At 38.8% G+C, this 22739-nt stretch overlaps 1 protein-coding gene across 2 annotated transcripts in view; it reads right to left on the reverse strand.

The window, feature by feature from the left end:
• LOC131075448 (alpha-galactosidase 3) overlaps positions 1-22739 on the reverse strand; it is a 228714-nt gene that overhangs the window by 52716 nt on the left and 153259 nt on the right. The window lies entirely within an intron of this gene.

Consider the following 22739-nt stretch of genomic DNA (forward strand, 5'->3'; position numbering starts at 1 on the left):
ATCATTTAATATACACCATATTCGAAACATTTACACCCGATACATAGTGGCTGAAACTATGTTGAGCTAAAGAGAACCCTGTCCTATGACATGTCGATGCAATTTTTTTTAAATATCAATTTTAGTCACAAAGAGCCCTCCACAAAAAATACGAGAACAATGCACCACATAACACTAATTCCTCGGCCAATAAATTGTTCTAAATGAAGATACCATCCTAGACTTCAAGTCAGAATCATGGCTGAGACATCAAAACTAACCTTAAAAAGGATTTTATAATTTGTATTGATAATACATGATAAGTGAGAATTCTAAGTTTGTAAAGCTTTTTGGTAAACTGCATAACAAGTTTCACATCAACATTTTGGATCATACTCCAATGATCCATTATTGGGATAACTTAGTAAATTGTGAAGAATACAGAACCTAGTCACTGAAGTTCCAGATGTCAGGATGGCAGTAAGGCTGGAATAGGGATAACAAATTGGTGAAAATTACTCAATGTGAAACAAAGGAGCGAAATGAAGAAAATATAATAAATTTTGTAAGATGAATAAACCTAATTACAAACATCACTGAGAGCCTAAGAGATGAAAAAGTTACCAAAGAAAAGTTAAATTGGATAAGTAATTATAAAAATATATAATATATAAACTAGAGAAATGTTATAAAATAAAATTGAGGATAAATAGAATTTAACAGTTCAAAAGCAGGCGTTATAGAATAAAATGAGTATAATTTGAAAGGTAATATGATGGTATAAAAATATAAAAAGAGAAAACTAATGTAGATATGTAAAATTTTAAAATAATAAAGAATAATTAAATATTACAAAAAGTTATTTAGTACAGTAAATGATACAGGAGCGGAAAAGCCAGAAAATGATGGACTAAATGAACGAGAAAGTAAATAAAGGCAAAAAAGAAGCTGGGAAAAACAAGAGGTTGGGTACGAGCGAATGTCACACAGAAAATTTAATGTAACATAAGGTGAAATAGCATATAAATGAACAAAAATGTCAACAGGTAAAAAAGAACCAAGGCACAGAGGCTGTTCAGGTAAACAAAAATATTATTATGTAGAAATAAATTAGAAAGTATTGAAGTGAACAAAGGTGAAATCAAAAACTCAACAGGAAAGGAGGGGGAGAGAAAAAACCAACAGAAAAGCAGCAGAAAGGGTGAGAGATAAAGGGAATAGGTTGGGAGAGATTAGTAAAAGAAATATTGCACGGTCAAAGAAAAATGAGGGAGCAGAGTGATGAAGAAAAGGAAATAAAAATGAGGACGACAGAAACCCTGAAGAAAAGTTGAAGATCTGGAAAACAAAGCAACTGAGGCTTAACGTCAGTAAGGGTTTGAATCCCCTAGGATTTTGTAAGAACCCAACTTGGCTCTCCTCTGCTGACTGTTTCTTTTGAATGCAATAGATTTGAATTTGTTTTGGTTTTTGAATGTTTATAGATTTTTTTGTGTTTTTTTGGTAATAATGAGCAATGAAACAATACTGGAATAAACTCCTATGCTTAAAATAATACTGGAACAATAATATTACTGCTGGAATTAATTTACGAAACTATCAAGGGAATGTTTGTTCTGTTTTATGGCCAATATGCCTGGAAAACAAATTCATTACAATGTAAGATAAAAACCTGATTTTTGCTGTCCCAGTAGTTGAAAAAAATCTGCCAACTGCAAATTTTAATTTTTTTGAAAAAATTACTGTTCACGCGGTACTGTAGCAGTCCGTACGGCGGTACTGTAGCGTTTACTGTAGCACGGGTACTGTAGCAGCAATTGTATTTTGAAATGATTCGTTCAATTCTGATTTTTAATGGCTGCCAAATGAAACTGTAGGTCTGCAATTAATATATATTCGAAAATCTGCATACCCTAGATGTCTTCCCTTCTTTTTAAAGCCCAAATAGAACTCCAGAATGAAGCTCTCCTGAAATGCCAAATTTAGTGGATATTTCACTACCTCAAATGGTTGCAACACTGAAGAATTGTCGCTCTCCAATGGCTGACTGAATCAGAAACCTGTTGACGTGTATTTTGTACACCATCATACACAGAATAAAATACCTAAAGGCATCTTATCCTCTCTTGAGAAAATAGTCTCTAACTGCTGAAGATTCGCGTAAAGGATCAGTTAGGTAGACTCCAAGGTTCTTTGATGTAGGGTCTCTACGTGTGGACAAGCTCCAGTGGTATGATGTGATTTGCTGGGATCACAAGGGGACTTACATGTGATGATTGAACTTCCGATCTGCTTTGCTGGACACAGGCTCTTACTAACTTAGATTTGAAAAAAAAATGAAAAAGGATAAGGGTGAAGAGAGGATCTAATCCTAATACTAAGAATGTAGGAGCAATGATTGATCTTTGACAAAACTCTAACTAGGTCTTGTTTTGACATCAATGGACCATCTCCACAAGGCTAGTGCAATCTTCTGAGGGAAGCTTTATGATGTTCAAATCATCACCGCAGGCATAGACACCATCCAAGTTGATGCATATCAATGAAGAGGCGACAAATTGAAATTGAGCTTAGGCTGAACGATTCCAGTTGACTACACAAGGCAAGTCTGCAATCAACAAACTGCTAGTAGTATGGATATACGAATTCCACCATCAATCAATCACATTTCCTCCATTCATCTAATCATCTACCATCTAGGATTGAAGACTCAACAAGAAACCATGCAAATTGCAAGAAACGACACACTTCACCATTACTTCAATGAAAATAGAGTTTGTTTACAATCAATGGCAACAATTTCTTGCCTTGTCCTCCTATTCTACTCTAATTGCTATTCTATTTCTATCTTCTAACTATTCCAACTATCTCCTAACTCTCTAGCTATTGCTAATTAGCCTTTACAAATGAAATGCCTGGGCTTATATAGTGCCCACAATACAATTTGATGGCTTAGATCAATTCAAGATCAATGGCCAAGATTCAACAATGAAAACCCTAATTAGGGTTTGTTACAACCATTACATAACATTTAATGCTTGACCAATGATAAAATTGTATTGCTTGGACACATGTCCCCTCTAGAAAAATCGACCAATGGATAGCCGGGGTAGGTACATCGGAGTTTGTGCCACCTTCCATGAGTTAAGTACATTGAATCTGGACATGCTGAGGTGGACCACACTGACTGGAGGAGCGATGACTAGGATGCCACCTCATCTGACACTTGTAGCTTGCTAGATATTCAATTTGATGTCGTTGAGAGGCTATCTTTAATTAACTCTTGTCCTAACTCCTTTTGTCCTTGATGTGCAAGACGATGATGTACCTCGCCTTGGAATGCTGGATTTGGAAGAGGTCGCCCCTGTCTTGGCTTGGTCGTCCCGGGGAAGACCGTCCTGGCGAAGACCGTCCTTGATCCGGCTTGATTTTCCTTGATGAGATCTCCATTTGATGCCTACACAACATTTCAAAATTAGAAACGTGATTTTGCAATATATAACATAGATTAGATTATTTTTTAGGAAACTTCATAATAAATCCTTGAGTTATTATTTCCTAAAAAACGATTGAGCTTATTGAAATTCAAAATTTCAAAAATTCAAAATTTGAAGCTATGACGATCAAAAACTAAAACAATAAAACAAATATCGCCATACCTCAGTAGAGAGCTAACTCTAGAATGCAAAACAAGGAATTTGCCTAGGCAAAATCAAAATTAGATGGCTTCAACGTGATCTCCTTTAAATGAACGATCCCTTTATCAATTCATCACCCTTGAGGATATCTTTGACGTGGTCTTTGGCAAGTTCGCCCAACTTGAGGCTAAGCTCGCACTCCTTTGATGATGTTTGCGCCCTCCTCTTGAATGACAATTTCGCACCTCCTTTGTATTCTCCAAATCGCATGCTAATGAAGGATGTTAAATGATGATTTGAAATGAATAAACCACCTTCCCTTTATAGGCGCTTACCTTCATATTGATCTTAGGCCGACTTTGGTAAATAAGACAAATTTAAAATAAACTTAAAAGGCCGACCCTTGTAAAATGAAACAAATTTTAAATCAAGCGCCCCATTTGATTTTTTATTAATTAATAATTAATTATTAAATGCCTTTATTATTTAAATTAATAAATTTCGATTTTTATAAAGGCAAAAATAATTAATAGATATCAAGCGCAAATTTTAAATGCCATTCTTAATTAAATTTGCAATCCATCGATTTTAGCATTTAAAATAAATTTAAAGAAATGTGTTTGAGCGCCAAATTTTTGAAAATGAAATAATACATACCTCATCGCCCTGGTCCTTGACTGAGGGACAGGAGCGATCCATCAATTTGGTCTTAATTCTTGCATTTTTGACGTTCAAAATCTTGATCCTTACGTTCAAATCGGCATTTTAGCTAGGTCCTTCAAGTTTGATTGACTTGTTTGTGCGAAGGAATGTCTTTAAGATGTGATATCGCCCTGGTCCCTTGGAGAGGGACAGGAGCGATCTTGATGTTTTCACTTGAAATTCTCCATTTTGATATCAACTTTTCCTTGTATGGTGAATAATAACCTTGCTTGTTCATTCCATGCTTGTATCACTTGACTTTTATGAGGCATTTGGACGTTAGAAGGATCATCGCCCTTGTCCCTTGGAGAGGGACAGGAGCGATCCTTGTCTTTTCTCCATTTTAAGCTCAAATTGGTAATATTTAACGTCTATCTCCCTTTGTATCGCCTTCCAAACGATGTTTAAAACCTTGTGCAACCTTGTTTTAACGTGATCTTTAAAGGATATCATGTGTTTTAGTAAATATCGCCCTGGTCCCTTGGAGAGGGACAGGAGCGATATGGTCTCTATGTTTAATTTGATGATCATTTTACGTTCAAAATCCTTTTGTATCACCCTCTAATCATGCCATGGACCTTCTACAATCTCGCAAAACTTTGACCTTACGTAAATCTTGCATGAAGTGGCCAATATATCCAACATCGCTCTGGTCCCTTCCTGAGGGACAGGAGCGAAGTTCATCATTATGTGCTTGTTCTTGTTTTTACCAACTTGCAATCATCTTCATTACGTGAAATGATGTCCTTTCGACCCTCTTGGTTGCTCGAAACTTGTTTGCCTTTTGAAATTTACGCCATTATAGAGATATCGCTCTGGTCCCTTCCTGAGGGACAGGAGCAATCTGGGTCTTAGAGTGTAAATCTCTTCATTGTGATGACCTTTAAGTGCTTGTGCTCGATGAAGATGTCTTGAAATGTCCTTGTCCTCAAGCAACTTTAACTCCAGATGCTGCAAAATCTCCTCATTCTCCCAAGTAGCATCCTCTACTGGCAAATCCTTCCACTTCACCAAATATTCCCGGATGTTACGTCTCCTCAAGTTCCTTTCTCTGAAATCAATGATAGCCTCCGGTATCAAAACAAGTTTTCCCTCATCATCCAGGGGTGGTAGTACTGTAGAAGGCACAATATGATGTCCTAGCGCCTTCTTGAGGCGTGACACATGAAAAACGTTGTGCACCTTGCTCTCTGCCGGTAAATCTAACTCATAAGCCACCTCTCCCACTTTCCTGATAATCCTAAATGGACCATAGTATCGTGGCTTAAGTTTCTCGGCACCACTCTTCTTGAGAGTGGATTGACGGTAAGGCTGCAACATAAGATACACCATATCTCCAACGTCAAAAGTCCGCTCAGTCCTCTTCTGATCTGCATACTGCTTCTGCTGATTCTGTGCCTTAGTTATATTACCCTTGAGAGTCTTAACAATGTCTTGACTCTCCTGTAACAAATCACTTGCACTGGGCACTCTACTGTCACTCAAAAGCAGATCCATAAAATTGGGTGCCTCATACCCATACAGGGCCATAAAGGGTGACATCTGAATAGACATGTGATAAGTGGTATTGTAGCAATACTCACAGAGATAAATCCACTTTACCCATGCCTTCTGTTGCCCTGCTATATAATTTCTGAGATATCCCTCCACCCATTTGTTCACTATCTCTGTCTGACCATCTGTCTGAGGGTGGTAGCTAGTACTCGGAGTGAGCTCTGTCGCACACAACCTGAATAGCTCCTGCCAAAAGTGACTCATAAACCTGCTGTCCCTGTCACTCACAATGCTCCGAGGTAAGCCATGTAATCTGAATATCTCCTTGAAGAACAACTCTGCCACCTGTGTAGCAGTGTATGTAGCAGTGATCGGAAAGAAGTGTGCAAACTTCGTAAGGCGATCCACAACCACATATATGTAGTCCCTGCCTTGGGCCCTAGGCAGTCCTGTGATGAAGTCCATAGACAAACACTCCCACTTCCTATCAGGAATTGGAAGTGGCTGAAGTAAACCGACTGGATAGGAGTGTTCTTGCTTATTCTGTTGGCAGGTGGGACACTCCCTAACATACTGAAGTACCTCTGCTTTGAGCCCTTTCCATGTGAAGCGCTCTCTAATCTGCCGGTATGTCTTGTAGTAACCAGGATGTCCTGCCATAGGTGAATCATGAAAAGATTTCAAAACCATCCTCCTCACTGCTGATCCTGGAACCAAAAATATTCGCCCTTTGTAAATGATTAGCTCATTCACAAGGGTGTATCTGCTGTCCTGAATATTCCCATCTATGAATCCAACTGCCCAAGTATCCTTTGCATACTCTGCAAGGATCAAGTGTCTCCAATCCTCCGATATGTCTGTCAATAAGCTCAAATGGGGCCGACGTGATAAGGCATCAACAACTACATTCTGTGTCCCCTTAAAATATGTAATGTCAAAGTCATAGGACTATAACTTGCTCACCCACTTCTGCTGCCTATCATTGAGATCTCGCTGCCCCAAAAAGTATTTTAGGCTATTATGGTCGGTTTTGATACAAAATTTGCTACCTACCAAATATTGCCTGAATTTAGCCAAAGCATGCATAATGGCTAACATCTCCTTATCATATATGCTGAAGCTCCGCTCTGGCCCTCTCAATTTCCTGCTCTCATAAGCAATAGGGTGCTTCTCCTGCATAAGCACCGCTCCAATGCCTTCCCTGGAAGCATCACAGTGTAGCTCAAAAGGTTTGCTGAAATCTGGTAATGCTAACACTGGACAAGAAGTCATCAACTCCTTAAATTTCTCAAAACACTCCTGTGCCTCAGGAGTCCACAAGAAAGCTCCCTTTCTCATCAAATCTGTCAAGGGTGCTGCATGCCTCGAATATCCATCCACAAACCTCCTGTAGAAACCACATAAGCCCAAAAAGCCCCTCAACTGTGTAAGGTTCACCGGTGAAGGCCACTCCACAATGGCACGAATCTTTTCAGGATCCATGCATACGCCCTCTGCACTGATGATGTGACCCAAGTACAACAACTCTGTCATGCCCAAATCACACTTTGACTCCTTTGCATACAAGGACTCTCTGCCCAATATATCCAACACCTTGTCAAGGTGAACCAAGTGCTCCTCCCAAGATCTACTGTATACCAAGATATCATCGAAGAAGACAAGTACAAATTTCCTCAACTGAGGATGGAAAACCCGATTCATTGTTGCCTGAAAAGTAGCAGGTGCATTAGTTAGCCCAAATGGCATAACTACAAACTCAAAATGGCCACAATGACATCTAAAGGCTGTCTTCTCAATGTCCTGTTCTCTAACTCTGATCTGGTGATAACCTGATCTCAAATCTATCTTCGAGAAGAAGCAAGCTCCATGAAGCTCATCTATCAACTCATCAATCCTAGGAATGGGATACCTGTTTTTAATTGTCTTCCTATTAAGCACCCTGTAATCAATGCACATCCTCAATGTCCCATCCTTCTTCTTCACTAAGACCACTGAAGAAGCGAAAGGAGACTTACTTGGTCTAATGTGGCCCATAGCAAGTAACTCCTTTACAGTTTTCTCAATTTCATCCTTCAACCTCTTCGGATGCCTGTAAGGTGTAATCATGATGGGTTTAGCCCCCTCCTCTAACTCAATGATGTGCTCAATACCCCTGTCTGGTGGTCTACCTGGTGGAATGTCACTGAACACCTTAGAGTGTTTAACTCTAAGCTCCTGAATATCAGGAGGATATTCAATCTTCTGCTGTCCCTCCTGTGATGGCATCAACATGCACTCTGCTGCCCACTCTACCTGATCATGTCGAATCAATCTAGCCATCCTCCGGAAAGAAACCATCCTGAGATCACTGTCCCTGATTGCCTTAAGAATATGTGTCTTCCCATTCACTTTAAACCTCATCTCCATCTCCTTGAGGTTAAGAGTGAACTCCCCAATATCATGCAACCAACTCATCCCAAGGACTATATTTGTATCTCCAATAGGCACAACATAGAAATCTGCCTTAAAGTCATAATTATTAACTTTCAATGGGAGTCCAGTGATCTTACGATCACATTTGAGGACATAGCCATCAGCTACCCTCACTCTAATTCCCCCAAACTCCTCTGTTTGTATGCCACGCTTCTCCACCATCCTAGCATCAATGAAATTATGAGTGGCACCTGTATCAACCAAAGTTATGACTCGCTATCCATCAAGCACTCCTCTCATCCGGAATGACCCTTCCTGCTTGATACTTGTGAGACGAGCTTCCCTAAGTTGTCCATCTCCTTCCCCATCCTTGGACTCCATTTTAGACAAGTTTTCAGCCTTGTCTTCCTCTTTTTCACCATCTATTTCCTCTATATCAGACTGCTGATCTGAATTATCTGATTCCGTTTCCTCATAGTATGCCCACATAACTCTGTTAGCTTTGCCCTTTGGTCTAAGAGGACAATCATGGTTTGCATCATAGGGTCCCTTACAGTAGAAACATAATTTTTTCTTCCTCAAATCATTTAATGTTTCCCTGTCAAAAGGTGCTGGAGTTTTATCTTTAGAATCATTTTTAAAATCAGTCCTCTCTGGTTTTTTATAAAATGGTTTGTTATCCTTACTAGAAGATGCTCCTTTGGACTGAAATTTGTTTGTTGGGACTGCATGTTCCATACTTCTTGCCTTTTTCATAGCTTCCTATAAAGAAATAGGATCAAATGCCTTTATCCAACCTCTTAGTGGTTCGGATAGGCCCTCAATGAAAAGAACTATCAATCTACGCTCTGAAATGTTTGGCACCATGACTGCCAACCGCTGAAATTCACCAATGAAATACTCCAAGTTGCCTGTTTGTTTCAGCTGTGCTAAGTCCCGGAAGTAAACCTCTGGATCTTTCTTGTCAAATCTTTCAACCAACCTATCCACGAAGTCCTGGTACTCTGTCACCTGATTATGCTGAAGTGTTACCATACCATGGTACCACCAATCATGTGCTACTCCCTCCAAATGCAAAGTGGCGTATTTGATAGCTTCAATCTCTGTCATTGGCCTCAGTGCCAAAAATGTGTCAAGCTTATGAATCCAAGCTTGAGCTGTCATCTTACCACTCCCATCAAATGTAGGCATAGTAAGCTTGCCTGTAACCCTATTCAGCTCACTATTTTGACCTCTAGGCCTCCTATCCTGTCTGAGTGACCTGTAATGCTCTCTCCTCTGATTAACAAACCTCTCAAATGTCATCCTCTCTCGCACCTGTGGAGTCAATAAATCCCATTCGTCATTCGCAGCCATGAGGATATCTGCGAACATCTCCTCTCCTGGTTCTCCTGTAGGTGCTACCTCAGGCTCATCTCTAATGAAGGTAGGACGTGTAGGCCTGTCTGCTGTCCTGGAATGAGTCCTATGAGCTCTAGGTGATCCCACTGCACTCCTGTTATCCCCTTGCTCCTGATTCTGTCTGTCTTGTGGGTTCATGCGCTCAATCATGGTGGTGAGTGCCTGCAAGGCCTGAGCCATCTGCTGCTGTCCTGTAGCCATTACTCTGAAAAATTCCCTTGTTTCTTGCTCCTCATTCCTATCGCCTCTGGGTGGGCTACCCCCTTGCCTGTCACCCATGGTGCCCGGCTGCCTGTCAAATTCTTGTTCCCTGTCAAACAAAGCTCGCCTGCGAGTGTAATATCTGTGAGAACCAACCTCAGGCGGCTGCATGTGATTGCTAAACCCTCAGGATGGCAGGATTTAGCTCTGATACCAATGTAAGAACCCAACTTGGCTCTCCTCTGCTGACTGTTTCTTTTGAATGCAATAGATTTGAATTTGTTTTGGTTTTTGAATGTTTATAGATTTTTTTGTGTTTTTTTGGTAATAATGAGCAATGAAACAATACTGGAATAAACTCCTATGCTTAAAATAATACTGGAACAATAATATTACTGCTGGAATTAATTTACGAAACTATCAAGGGAATGTTTGTTCTGTTTTATGGCCAATATGCCTGGAAAACAAATTCATTACAATGTAAGATAAAAACCTGATTTTTGCTATCCCAGTAGTTGAAAAAAATCTGCCAACTGCAAATTTTAATTTTTTTGAAAAAATTACTGTTCACGCGGTACTGTAGCAATCCGTACGGCGGCACTGTTCACGCGGTACTGTAGCAGTCCGTACGGCGGTACTGTAGCGTTTACTGTAGCGCGGGTACTGTAGCAGCAATTGTATTTTGAAATGATTGCTTCAATTCTGATTTTTAATGGCTGCCAAATGAAACTGTAGGTCTGCAATTAATATATATTCGAAAATCTGCATACCCTAGATGTCTTCCCTTCTTTTTAAAGCCCAAATAGAACTCCAGAATGAAGCTCTCCTGAAATGCCAAATTTAGTGGATATTTCACCACCTCAAATGGTTGCAACACTGAAGAATTGTCGCTCTCCAATGGCTGACTGAATCAGAAACCCTTGGCTTCTTCTCCCAAGTTCATAACAAATAAATATCAATTCTCTGGATGGATGATATAAAATGAGCTCTTAAGTCCCTTCTTATTCTTTCTTATGAGAGCTCGAACACTTTCTTGGCCAATGTGGGATTAAAGACATATTCACACATTATAATATTAAAGTGACTTTATTATTATAAAGTTACTTTATAACTTTATAATAACATTAAAATATTTAAATAAATCACTTAAGTCACTTTTAATTAAATTAATTAAATATAAAGTCACCTTTTTTTAATTTTATTTTATTTAATGACTTAATAAGAAATTAATTTAATCAATTTCTCCTTATTTCTCCACTTAGCCTTCGGAGAATGTAAAAGCTAAGAACTCCAATGAGATGCTAAAAAGGTGGGGACATTACAGATTTTCAGGGAAACACAGGGAGGACTGAGGACTGAACTTAGAATTAACATATAATAATTTCTCCAGTATAAATTGTTAAGTTTTGGTGATCAGATTATAATTGCAAAATTATTAGCCAATAAATTGGATTCTTCCTTACAGGATAGTATCAATACGTTCAGACTATAAATTCAATCTGCCCTATCAATGATGATCTGATGATAGACAGAGGAATCACGGCACAAAAGAGAAATTCAAACTGATTGAAGATAGTGTAATGCAGAATGGAAGATGAAGGAAACTCTGCAGAACAAAGAATCCGATTTACTATAGATGCTGATCGAATCTGATATGTAGAATGTAGGACTGTGTTTTATGATGCTATCTTATCCTTCTTATCAATCTGCAGATAGAGAAAGAGATCGATCTTAAAATACTTAACCTGATGCCTGTTCCAAACAACACATCTCTATTCAACCATCACATCTCCCCCCCTTGAATCGGTTATGCATAAATACGTCTAAATACTGCAGTTAGTTAATATGTTTTTACATAGAATTGTTTCATGTATTTAATCGATTCATATATTAATTATTATGTAGCATCAATTCATATATGAATCGGTTCATGTACATTAAGCATTACATAGAATTGAATTTTATATATATATATATACATTAGTTGACAATGAATATTAATATCATTTCATCATAACAATATATTAATTAATTGGTGAACTAAGTTGTCTAATTCCGATTAGACAACTTAGTTAACTCTGTCAGATTAGAAGATTACTTACCGACGCTAATCTTCAACACTCCCTCTTAGCTAGGGAGGAATCTTACTCAAGATCTGAGTCACATAGGTATCACCTCACTGTGATAGCAAATAGCATGGCAAATCCATAGACATCATCTCATGTGATGTCCACCATTATGGCTTATCCACGGATATCACCTCACGTGATATCCACCATAAATATCTCCTCGAATAATATCCACCATTATGGCATATCCATAGATATCACCTCATGAGATATCAATCATTATGGCATATCCATAGATATCACTTCACGTGATATCCACCATAATGATATATACAACCATTATTGTGAGATCGTCACCTTACAATAATGGTGAGATGTACAAGTGTTCATCATTGTGAGATCGTCACCTCACAATGATATTCACCATGGCTCATCCAAAGGGTAAACACACAAGTACAAGAAAATCATCATGGACTCTCTCATGTGATGTTGTCATGGCGTCCCACACATGACATCCACCATGAACCATATTAGAGGGTGGAGATAAGGACTTTCACCTCAAGTCTCTCTCAAGGAGAAATGCATTAACAAGAGTTTATACATTAAACATCTATTCTCAATTAGAAGAATACATTAGTATAACATTTAACTAAATCAATGATGTTGAGACTCAATTTCAGCTATGGCTTCATTCTCCGCCATACCAAGCTTACCTCGAAAGTATACAAACTTTATTCTGAAGAGAGGCTTAGCGAGAATGTTTGTCGTCTGCTCATTAGTACTAATGTATCTTAACCGAATAGCATACCTTTACGCCATGTCTCTAACTTGATCTCCACATGCTTTGACCTTTCAAGAAATACAAGGTTTGGAGTCTGCATCACTCTTGGAGTATTCCAAGATCACCAAATATTTATCTATCCCGGAATATCATGACCTAGGAGTCAGCATAAAGGCCTTCCACCTACAACATAGGTCTCCATCATATGAATCATAGTCCTTTGACTGGTCACTAGAGAAACCATCTTGACATGGTCCACTCCCTCTGAACCAATATGACCAAGATCCTCGGATATCAATCAAAGCACATCCTCTTAGCTGCTCCCTCTGTCACGGAAGCATCCCCTGCAAACATGGTCCCAATCATGGAAAATATCTTGCTTCAGGAGACTCTCATCATCTGGTATGATCCTCATACGACTAGATCCAAAGCCACCATGGATCTACTGTCATAAGATTGAGCCCTAGGTAGGGATATGACCATCTTGAGATTTAGAACAAAATCTCCTTGTAGTGCGCTCCCTCTCACTGGAAGAGCCTTCTTGTCTCATCTTGCTTCATAACCCTAGATGCTATAATCCCCTGCACAAATGCCTCTATGGCTTTCACATGTGAATTACACTTCTGCACGTAAATATTTGTTTTGGAAATGCAAAATCTCGGAATCTCCACTAAAGTCCTCTGCATATTCTTCTTGAATTTCAATCTCTTCATCACAAATAGAACTTACAAACTCTATAACCTGAAAAGCAACAAGGTGTGATTCTAAAGATGTCTTGTATATAAGAGACAAGTTTCTCATAGTAGATTGAAGACATTTTAAAAAAACAAAATATCCAAATGCAGCTTTGTTGTGACCATTTCACACATCGCCCCATTAGAATGGGGACCCCCTCATTCTCGCTTTTGTTTTGCTTGTTTTTCTCTCTGCTTTTAGGATTTTGAGTGAGTGAGTTGTCTATCTGGGCCAGGGCTAAGCCTTAGGGGTTTCTTTTGGATGTTATTCAAGCTGAGTCCAATCAAATTTTGAAAATTGTTAAGTATCCTCCCGAAGATTGAGATGATTGAAATAAGGTGGGTTTTTTTAGGAGAGTCAAATATGTCTCAAGTTAGGTCTAATAAGGGTTTTTTAGGGCAAAATCCAATTTTGACTAAGTGTTAGCATTTTTGAAGGTGAAATTGTGTGTTCTTGCCTAGGTGAGTTTTGATCAAATTTTTGAAGCAAGATGATGCCTAAAACAGACAAATCGCTCCTGACCCTCAAACAAGGCCCAAGGCGAAATTTATCCTGAATACCATTTCTTGTTTTTGATGAACTTGCTAACTGGTTCCTGGCCTTGAAAATGACCTAACTTTGCCTTGTGAAGCAGTTTGGTACTTAAATTTGAAGCAGTTTGGCCTAAAAAGGTAAAATCGCTCCGGACCCTCAGAGAGGGCACAAGGCGAAAATGTTGTTTAAGTCATATTTGTCACTGACTTTTCTAAATTACTTTGTGCAGGGTCTCCTGGAAGGATGATTGAACGTGAATTGATGCTTTGGACGGTTTGAAGACATGAAAGATGGTGAATTTTGGAAACTAAGGAAAAAATCGCTACGGACCCTCAGAGAGGGCCCACAGCGAGATTTTGATTTCCTTCATTTTGCAATGAAAAAAAAACCAAGTTTTCATCATAAATGGAAAATAAATGACTTTCTCCACCCACCTGAGGAATTTTTGGCTAGAAATGATGAAGGGCCTTGTTGAAAACAGAAAAATCGCTACGGACCCTCAGAGAGGGCCCACAGCGAGAAATCTTATAAGGATCATTGTAAGCTTTATTTGGTCAATTTGAGAGGTCAAGAACATGATGAAGGATAGAATGAACATAATGAAGTATCCAGACTTGATCAAAGATGATGAATTGAAGGAGTTTTGCCCAGGAAAGGAAAAATCGCTACGGACCCTCAGAGAGGGCCCACAGCGAGAAATCTTATAAGGATCATTGTAAGCTTTATTTGGTCAATTTGAGAGGTCAAGAACATGATGAAGGATAGAATGAACATAATGAAGTATCCAGACTTGATCAAAGATGATGAATTGAAGGAGTTTTGCCCAGGAAAGGAAAAATCGCTACGGACCCTCAGAGAGGGCCCACAGCGATTTTCTTTGTGTGCACATTTTTGGACAATTCTTGGACATGAATTTTTATTCATAACAAAGAACAAGATGAAATCTTCCTTGGCAAAGTGATTTTTAGACGAAAAGTGAAGCATTTTGGTCCAGGTAGCAAAAATCGCTACGGACCCTCAGAGAGGGTCCACAGTGAGATTTTCAAATATGCATTATTCTTGCAAGATCAAAGTGATTTCATGATTGGAGGGGATGGAGGAAGGCATGGTCTATCCATTGAATATAATTTGGAGGATCAACACGAGGAAATCAACCCAAAATAAAAAAATTTGCTCCTGACCCTCACTGAAGGCCCACAGCGAGAAATCGCTATGGACCCTCAGAGAGGGCCCACAGCGAGAAACCTAAAATGGGAAGTTTTCATCCAAGTTTGAGGAAAGCTAAGGTTAGGCATGGGTTAGAAACGATGTTTGAAAAGCCTTGAAGTAAAAGGAAATCGTTGAGAATCAATATTTTGAAGGCAATTCAAAAAATCGCTACGGACCCTCAGAGAAGGCCCATAGCGATTTTCCAGTTTTCTCTTAAAGAATTGAGATAAAATCTTGCTTGGACAGGAGGAGAACGTGATGTGTTATGCCTTGGAGGTGATTTGAAGATTAAAAGATGAAGGAATTTGCCTAGAACCAAAAAATCGCTCCGGACCCTCACTGAAGGCCCACAGCGAGATTTTCAAAAAATGTATGTTTTCTTCAAAATGGTGCTAAGGCAAGGTTTGAACAAGGAGAAAAGACCTCCAAGAGCAGGATGAATATTATTTTGCATTTAAAACTTGATGATTTTGGTCAGAAAATGAAAAATCGCTCCGAACCCTCAGAGAGGGCCCATAGCGATATTGTTGAAAATCCTCGTTTTACCTTGCCACAACAAAGCGAATTTGGTTGGAGTGGATTAAGGGAAGGCATTGCCAAATGATGAATGAAGTTTTAATGAAAAATGATGAAGAATCAAGCCTAAATTGCAAAAATCGCTATGGACCCTTAGAGAGGGCCCACAGCGAGAAACTTCAAAATCACACCTTTTCTCCAAAATTGGATTGAGCTAAGTTTGCAATTCAGTGAAAGGACCTAGTTGAAATGTCTTGACGAAATTTTGGAGGAGGAAAAGTGCTAAATTTGAGCAAAAAATGAAAAATCGCTCCTGACCCTCAGTGAAGGTCCAGGGCGAAATCCTCAGGAAGTTTCATTAAGCCTTGTTTTAAAAATTAATATTCTCCAAATTGCATTAGATCGCCAAAATTGCTAATTTTGAGGCATTTGAAAAAATTAAAATTAAATTGGCATTAAATAAAAGACATTTTGGCATTTAATAAATTAATTTTAAGCCTTAAAAAATCGAACTTCTATCTTGGAGGCATTTAAAATTAATTTTTATTAAATTAAAATTAAATATGAAGCGCTTAAGGCCTTATTTTCATTTATTTTGCCAAGTCAGCCCCCCTTTTTTGGAATTTTATTTATTTTTTAACCTCTTTTTGCCAAGTCGGCCTAGAGGGAGCAAAGGGGTGAGCGCTCTATATATTGGAGGTGTTTTTTCACAATTCAAATTATTCAATCATTGCTTCAAGTGCGAATTTGGAAGGCTAATTGAAGGTGCGAAATCTGGTTTGCTTGGAGCGAATTTATTTCAAGTGTTGGAGACTAGAAGGAAGTGGAGTTGATTCTTGTGAAGGCTAAAGGAGGCGCATTTTATCCAAGGGAGAACTTTGATCTACATTTTGCCTAGCGAAATTCATCTATTTTTGCATCATTTCTTAGAGTTTAATACTCAAAAGGAGGTATGGCGAAATCATCTTGACACCATTGTTGAAGATTTGAATTTTGAACTTTTTTTTTGAAAATTCTAAGTTTGGCATAGTTAATTAGGAAATGATAACTCAAGATTTATAATGAAGTTTCCTAATTAAAATCTTAAATCTTCCTTTCTACTCTATATTTTTACGCTTCAAGATATATTACTAATTGTGAAATGTTGTGTAGGTGTCAAGATGGCGATTCCAAAGGTGGGAGCATCTACTAGTCGCCCGGCTCTCATGAAGGAAGATCAGAAGAATGAAGAGTTGGAGACTAGGATCATGTCCAAATGGAGCAACATCGGAGATACCAACTTGGGAAACTTCAGTGTGAAGAAGTTTCGAGAGGTCCCCTACATTGGCAAGCCATCACCTATTGCGAAGAAGATAATTGAAAGTGGCATCATCAAGGCGGCCGGTTTCCCCCCAGCAGTCCAGTGTCATGAGCTGATGATCGAGTGTGCCCGCCATTATGACTTACAATCAAGATCGATCGTGTCCAAGGAAGGAAACACTTTAGCTTACCTTTCAGAGGAGGCTATGAGCGAAGCTCTTCATCTTCTAGAGCATAATGATATGATTTACAAAAGCCTAGAAGGAGCCAGGTCAATGTATGAAGATGATCCCGACACTTGCCTGAATCTCATCAACAAGAATTGGTTGCTCAAAAGTCGTCCTCGCCTGAACAAGATTCCCAATACACCGCATAGGATTGATTTCCAAGAGGAGTACAGAGATTTGATAACTTTGCTCAATCGAGTTACGGGGGCTCCTCAAGCCTTCTACTTCGAGAAATGGATGTTCTACTTCATTCAAGTGATTGTCCAAGGGAAAGGAACGATTCATTGGGCTAGAATTATTAGCAATAGCCTGGATGTGTAGTTGAGAAGACTAAGGCCTACCAAGTCGTTCCACATGAGCTCATATGTCATATATGCCTTGATCAGGAGTTTTGAGTATGCAGGGCTACCTCACAGAGGAGTGATCGGAAGCGGACCTGGAGAAGTGAGAGTTTGTGACTCTTATGTTCATTTGCATCATCCACCTGGAAGTGACTACAAGTTAGTCAATGATACCTTCATGATGAACATCACTAGGATATTGCAAGGCGGGATTCACAATCGACTATCTCTGGATGCACAAGAGCTTGTGAAGAGGTATGGTGCATGGTTCATCCAGTTTCAAAAGTTTACATATATCAGAGTTCAGGGGTGTCCTTCACCTCCCTACATGTTGTCTAGGTATCCGACAAACAGGATAGTGCTACTTGAGGTAACCAGGCAGTTGGTAGCTTGTGCAAAGATATCCAGACACAAGCATGGAAATGGAATTCCCGTACCTATCATATTGGGGAATTCAATTGAGGTATGTCCTAATACTCAAGCTTCAGAGGATGCAGAGAAGGAATTAGCCTTGTATTCATTCACCTTCTTTGCCACACGAGAATTTTGATCCTTATGGTTATATGGAGGAGACAGTTGCTAGGAAGTACGGACATAAGTTTCAGGTAGAAGACTTTTGGATGAATCTCTCAAGTGATTTAGAAGTGAAAAGAAAGATGCATTCCAGATTACCTATAGATTTCATCAGGAAATGCAAAGTTTACAGAGTAGCCGATCAAGCTCAAGACAATGGCAGACATCTCCAGTCATCCTATGACAAAGAAGATAAGAGAGTGAAGATAGATTGGAGCGAGCCTGAGATTTCGGACTTGAGAGCTTTGATGGCTCCAGTTTTGTCATGTACTCGCAGATGGGTGGATGTACAACATCAGAAGTTAAGAGAGCAGAACATACCAATGACTTTTACTTTGGAGGAAAGACCAGAAGGAGGAGCGAGTGTAAGTGAAGACAATTCTCATCCTAGAGGTGCAAAGAGGAAAGAAAGACCTGAGAAAAGAGAATCCTTCAAGAAGAAGCAAGAGGCCAATCGAGATCGCCCATCAGATACATCTTCCTGACATGGAAAGAAGGCAAGTCAAGTTGAAGGTCAAAGGAAGATGGTACCTGAGATTGATGAATCTATGGAATCCATGGTACAGAATGATAAGTCAGAGAAGGGACAAACACCTCAACATTCATCAAGTCAACCTCTACAAATTGATGAGCTACAGGAGAATCAAGGAAATGACGATGAGGCGACATCTCCTCTCCGAGAAGATGAACCCTTACTTAAAGAAATACAAGTTAGAGAGACAAGATCTGCCATTCCAGATTGGTTGAAAAAGAGACTGACAAGGGTGATTGTGATTGAAGAAGAAGAAGATGTAATTGACTTAGAGAGCCTTATAGGGAATTCTCAAGAAATAACGGAGAAGAAGAAGGCCACCAAGATGTCCAAGGTGATAAGGGATGAGACAGGATCCAAGAAATTGCAGATAGCTACACCAGTAGTGGACAAGTATGAAGGTGAAATTCTTGCAGATGATTATGATGTAGAAACATTCGAGCTTGGTCCACTCACTACTGAACAGGCAATGGATGAGGCAACCGATTCATTTGAAGCACTTAAGGGAAAACGTAAGGAAGAAATGGAAAAGAATAAGAGGCTTGAGAGAGAGGTCAGTGCTTGGAGAGGCTACTTTAGTCATCTTAATCAGCCCTTGAGACGTCAGGATCCAGTAGTATCTCCTGTGCAAGCACTTCCTCTTGAATCAGTTGGCGAAGCAGAAAGAGTCAAGAGCTTGGTTCAGCTTATGAGCTCTTGGATTGACAAATCCCACACAGTAGCTATTGAATTTGCAACAAGAATGATGAAAACAGTCCATCGAGCTATCCAGGTCCTTGAGATTGTCCACAATCTAATGATAACTGTAGCCGCTTTCGCTCACACTAGAGATGTTATCATTCCTGTTCTGCAAGTAATCAGGCAAACACCAAGGAAGATCCTAGCACAAGAAAAGATAATGGATGGAGGAGCTCATAACCTACTTCAGTGGTCAACTCTACTCCAGATGAAAGAGGTTCTTTTCGAAGACATCAGCATCAAATGCAATCAAGTTGAAGGCGTCATCCATCCAATTCAGGATAAGGTGTTTGAAGTGTTGTGTACCATTCTTGGCAGGCGGATCAAAGTTGAGATGGATGTGGACCTCCAAGAGTTGGAAGAGAGAGTCAAGGTCATCTTTTGCAAAGATGAGAATGTCATCACAGATGAGCAATGGGATCTAATGTTCACTACTATGCTCCTGATTGAGAAGATCAAAAAACTCGAACCTGGATGGGAAGCGGCTCTTCTCACTACCTTTGATCAGGTTATCCACTTGGAGGAACGAATGAAGAACCTTCTTGAGATTCCCATTGTTGAGATTGAAGGAATTGTGTCCAGATTCGTTGCATATGCTAAGAAAGAGCATTGGAAAGGGAACAAGGTTCTAGAAGAAAGGTTGTTATAGAATGATGTGGCATCTTAATTATCATTGGTCTATGTTTCCTCGACTTTTGTGCCAATTAAATATTTGGCTATGCATTTAATAATGTTCATCTAAAAAGGGAACTTTTTGTAACAAACCCTAATTAGGGTTTAGGTGTCAGAATCTCAGCCGTTGATCTTCTTTTGATCTGGGTCGTTCATTGTAATTGAGGATGCTATATATACCCTCACTCATTTTTATTTTGTCATTAGATATTAAGGAGATAGATAATAGTTAGAGCTTTGGAGAGAAGAAAGTTATTTTGTAGCAAGATTGAGTAGTGAAGAAAGAATTTCGAACAATTGTTGTCTATTTTGGCTTTGAGATCAATAAAATATTGAAGTTATGGTGTTTTATTGCAATTCTTGTGGCTATCTTCATGATTGTTTACTTTCTTGAATCATTCTCAGTCGAAGTAGTATTTAAGTTTGAAGGACTAAGTGTTGTGCTTGATCTTTGGTGAGATTCACGTTCCAAACCACTAGCTTCTTACTGATTGTAAGGACGCCTTGTGTGGTCAACTGGAGATATTTAGATTGCTTGAACCTTCAATCATTATTGAACTATTGATATGTATCTTTATGGTAGTATCTATAATTCTTGATGATTTGAAAATCACTAATCACCTTAGAAGATCGCATCAATTCCAGTAGAGTTGTAATTCCTTGGCAATACTGAAATTGGTAGAATCTTACCAAGTCTAGCCTACATTGAGTCATTCTTAGGATTAGATTAGTATCCATCTCTTGAAATCCTATCTTTTTCTATTTTTGAGAACCTGTTAGCATTTAGGAAAATCCCGTTCCTGCAGATCAAGAATACGTAAGGCCCCTTGAAGAAACAGCATTCACAACGACCACTGGTGCTTATCCACACGTAGAGATCCTACAACGAAGAACCTTGAAGTCACCCTGATTGATCCTTTTCACGATATCTTCAGCATTCAGAGACTTTACTCAAGAGAGGATAAGGTACCATTTGGGTATTTTATTCTGTGTTTGATTGTGTACAAAATACACGTCAACAAGCTTGTCGTAAGCGGACATTTGATGACAATGTTGTTTCACAAATAACACATATAATGTAATTGCATGAATTAATAACTACATATGAAATTCAAGAGCATTATTCAACCATAAAACTTATCTCTTTCAAATTAGAATATGAATCCATTTGCCTCCTTTTGTGGAAGAGTCTCACCAACATCCGCAATGGAAGCTTGAGGCATAGTCTTGGTTGGACATTTCATTGCGTGGTGACCATATTTGTCACATCTAAAGCATTGGATTTCTAAAATATCCTTCCTTCTTTTGAAATGTCCTTTCTTACCTTTTTTCTTTGAGGAGTGAGAGGCAAGGACATGAATATCTTCATTTGTAGAACTTTGATCAATGTCTCTTGTGACCAATCTTGACTCTTCTTGAATGCAGTCTATCTTCAATCGATCAAACTTAGGAAGTTTTGATCTTGCGCTTATCCCTTGAATAAATTACTCCCAAGATGAAGGGAGACCATTGAGTGCTAACATGGTTAACTCTTTGCCCTCTATAGTATGTCCAATGGTAGAGAGTTGATCTCTCAATTCAGTAATCCTCATGAAGTATGAGGTGATGGATTCTCCTTTCGTCATTTTGATGTGGTGAAGTTGTTGCTTTAATGCAAGGGCTTGGCTAGTGTTGTTTATCTCATACATCTCCTCTAATGCTTTGAGCATGCCATATGCTGTCTCCAACTTGGAGATAATTGGCACGATGTGATCTTTCACCGAGTCAACCAACATCTTCATTGCTTTATGGTTCTTTCTCTTCCATTGAGGCTTCTCATCCTCTTCAGTTGATTCTGGTATGGCTTTCTTCACGAATTCGTCTAATTCATTTTCCCCCAAGGCAAGCATAATTCTAAACTTCCAGGATACGAAGTTTGATGCTCCTCCAAGTCTGTCTTCAACTCTAATTCCATTCACCATCTTGACGTTGATAGAAGTAGATGAACTTGAAGACAATAATAGAAGATAATCTTGCTTATATGAATCTGATCTATCTTTGCTCAATCCTGCTCTGATACCATGTTAAGTTTTGGTGATCAGATTATAATTGCAAAATTATTAGGCAATAAATTGGATTCTTCCTTACATGATAGTAACATTTGTTCCGACTATAAATTCAATCTGCCCTATCAATGATGATCTGATGATAGACAGAGGAATCACAGCACAAAAGAGAAATTCAAACTGATTGTAGATAGTGTAATGCAGAATGGAAGATGAAGGAAACTCTGCAGAACAAAGAACCCGATTTACTATAGATGCTGATCGAATCTGATATGTAGAATGTAGGACTGTGTTTTATGATGCTATCTTATCCTTCTTATCGATCTGCAGATGGAGGGAGAGATCGATCTTAAAATACTAAACATGATTCCTGTTCCAAACAACACCTCTATTCAACCATCACGTCTCCCCCCCTTGAATTGGTTATGCATAAATACGTCTAAATACTGCACTTAGTTAATACGTTTTTACATAGAATTGATTCATGTATTTAATAGATTCATAAATTAATTATAATGTAGCATCAATTCATATATGAATCGGTTCATGTACATTAAGCATTACATAGAATCGAATTATATATATATTAGTTGACAACGAATATTAATATCATTTCATCATAACAATATATTAATTAATTG

This window comes from Cryptomeria japonica, chromosome 3 (assembly GCF_030272615.1).
Source record: "Cryptomeria japonica chromosome 3, Sugi_1.0, whole genome shotgun sequence".
Lineage (NCBI taxonomy): Eukaryota > Viridiplantae > Streptophyta > Pinopsida > Cupressales > Cupressaceae > Cryptomeria > Cryptomeria japonica.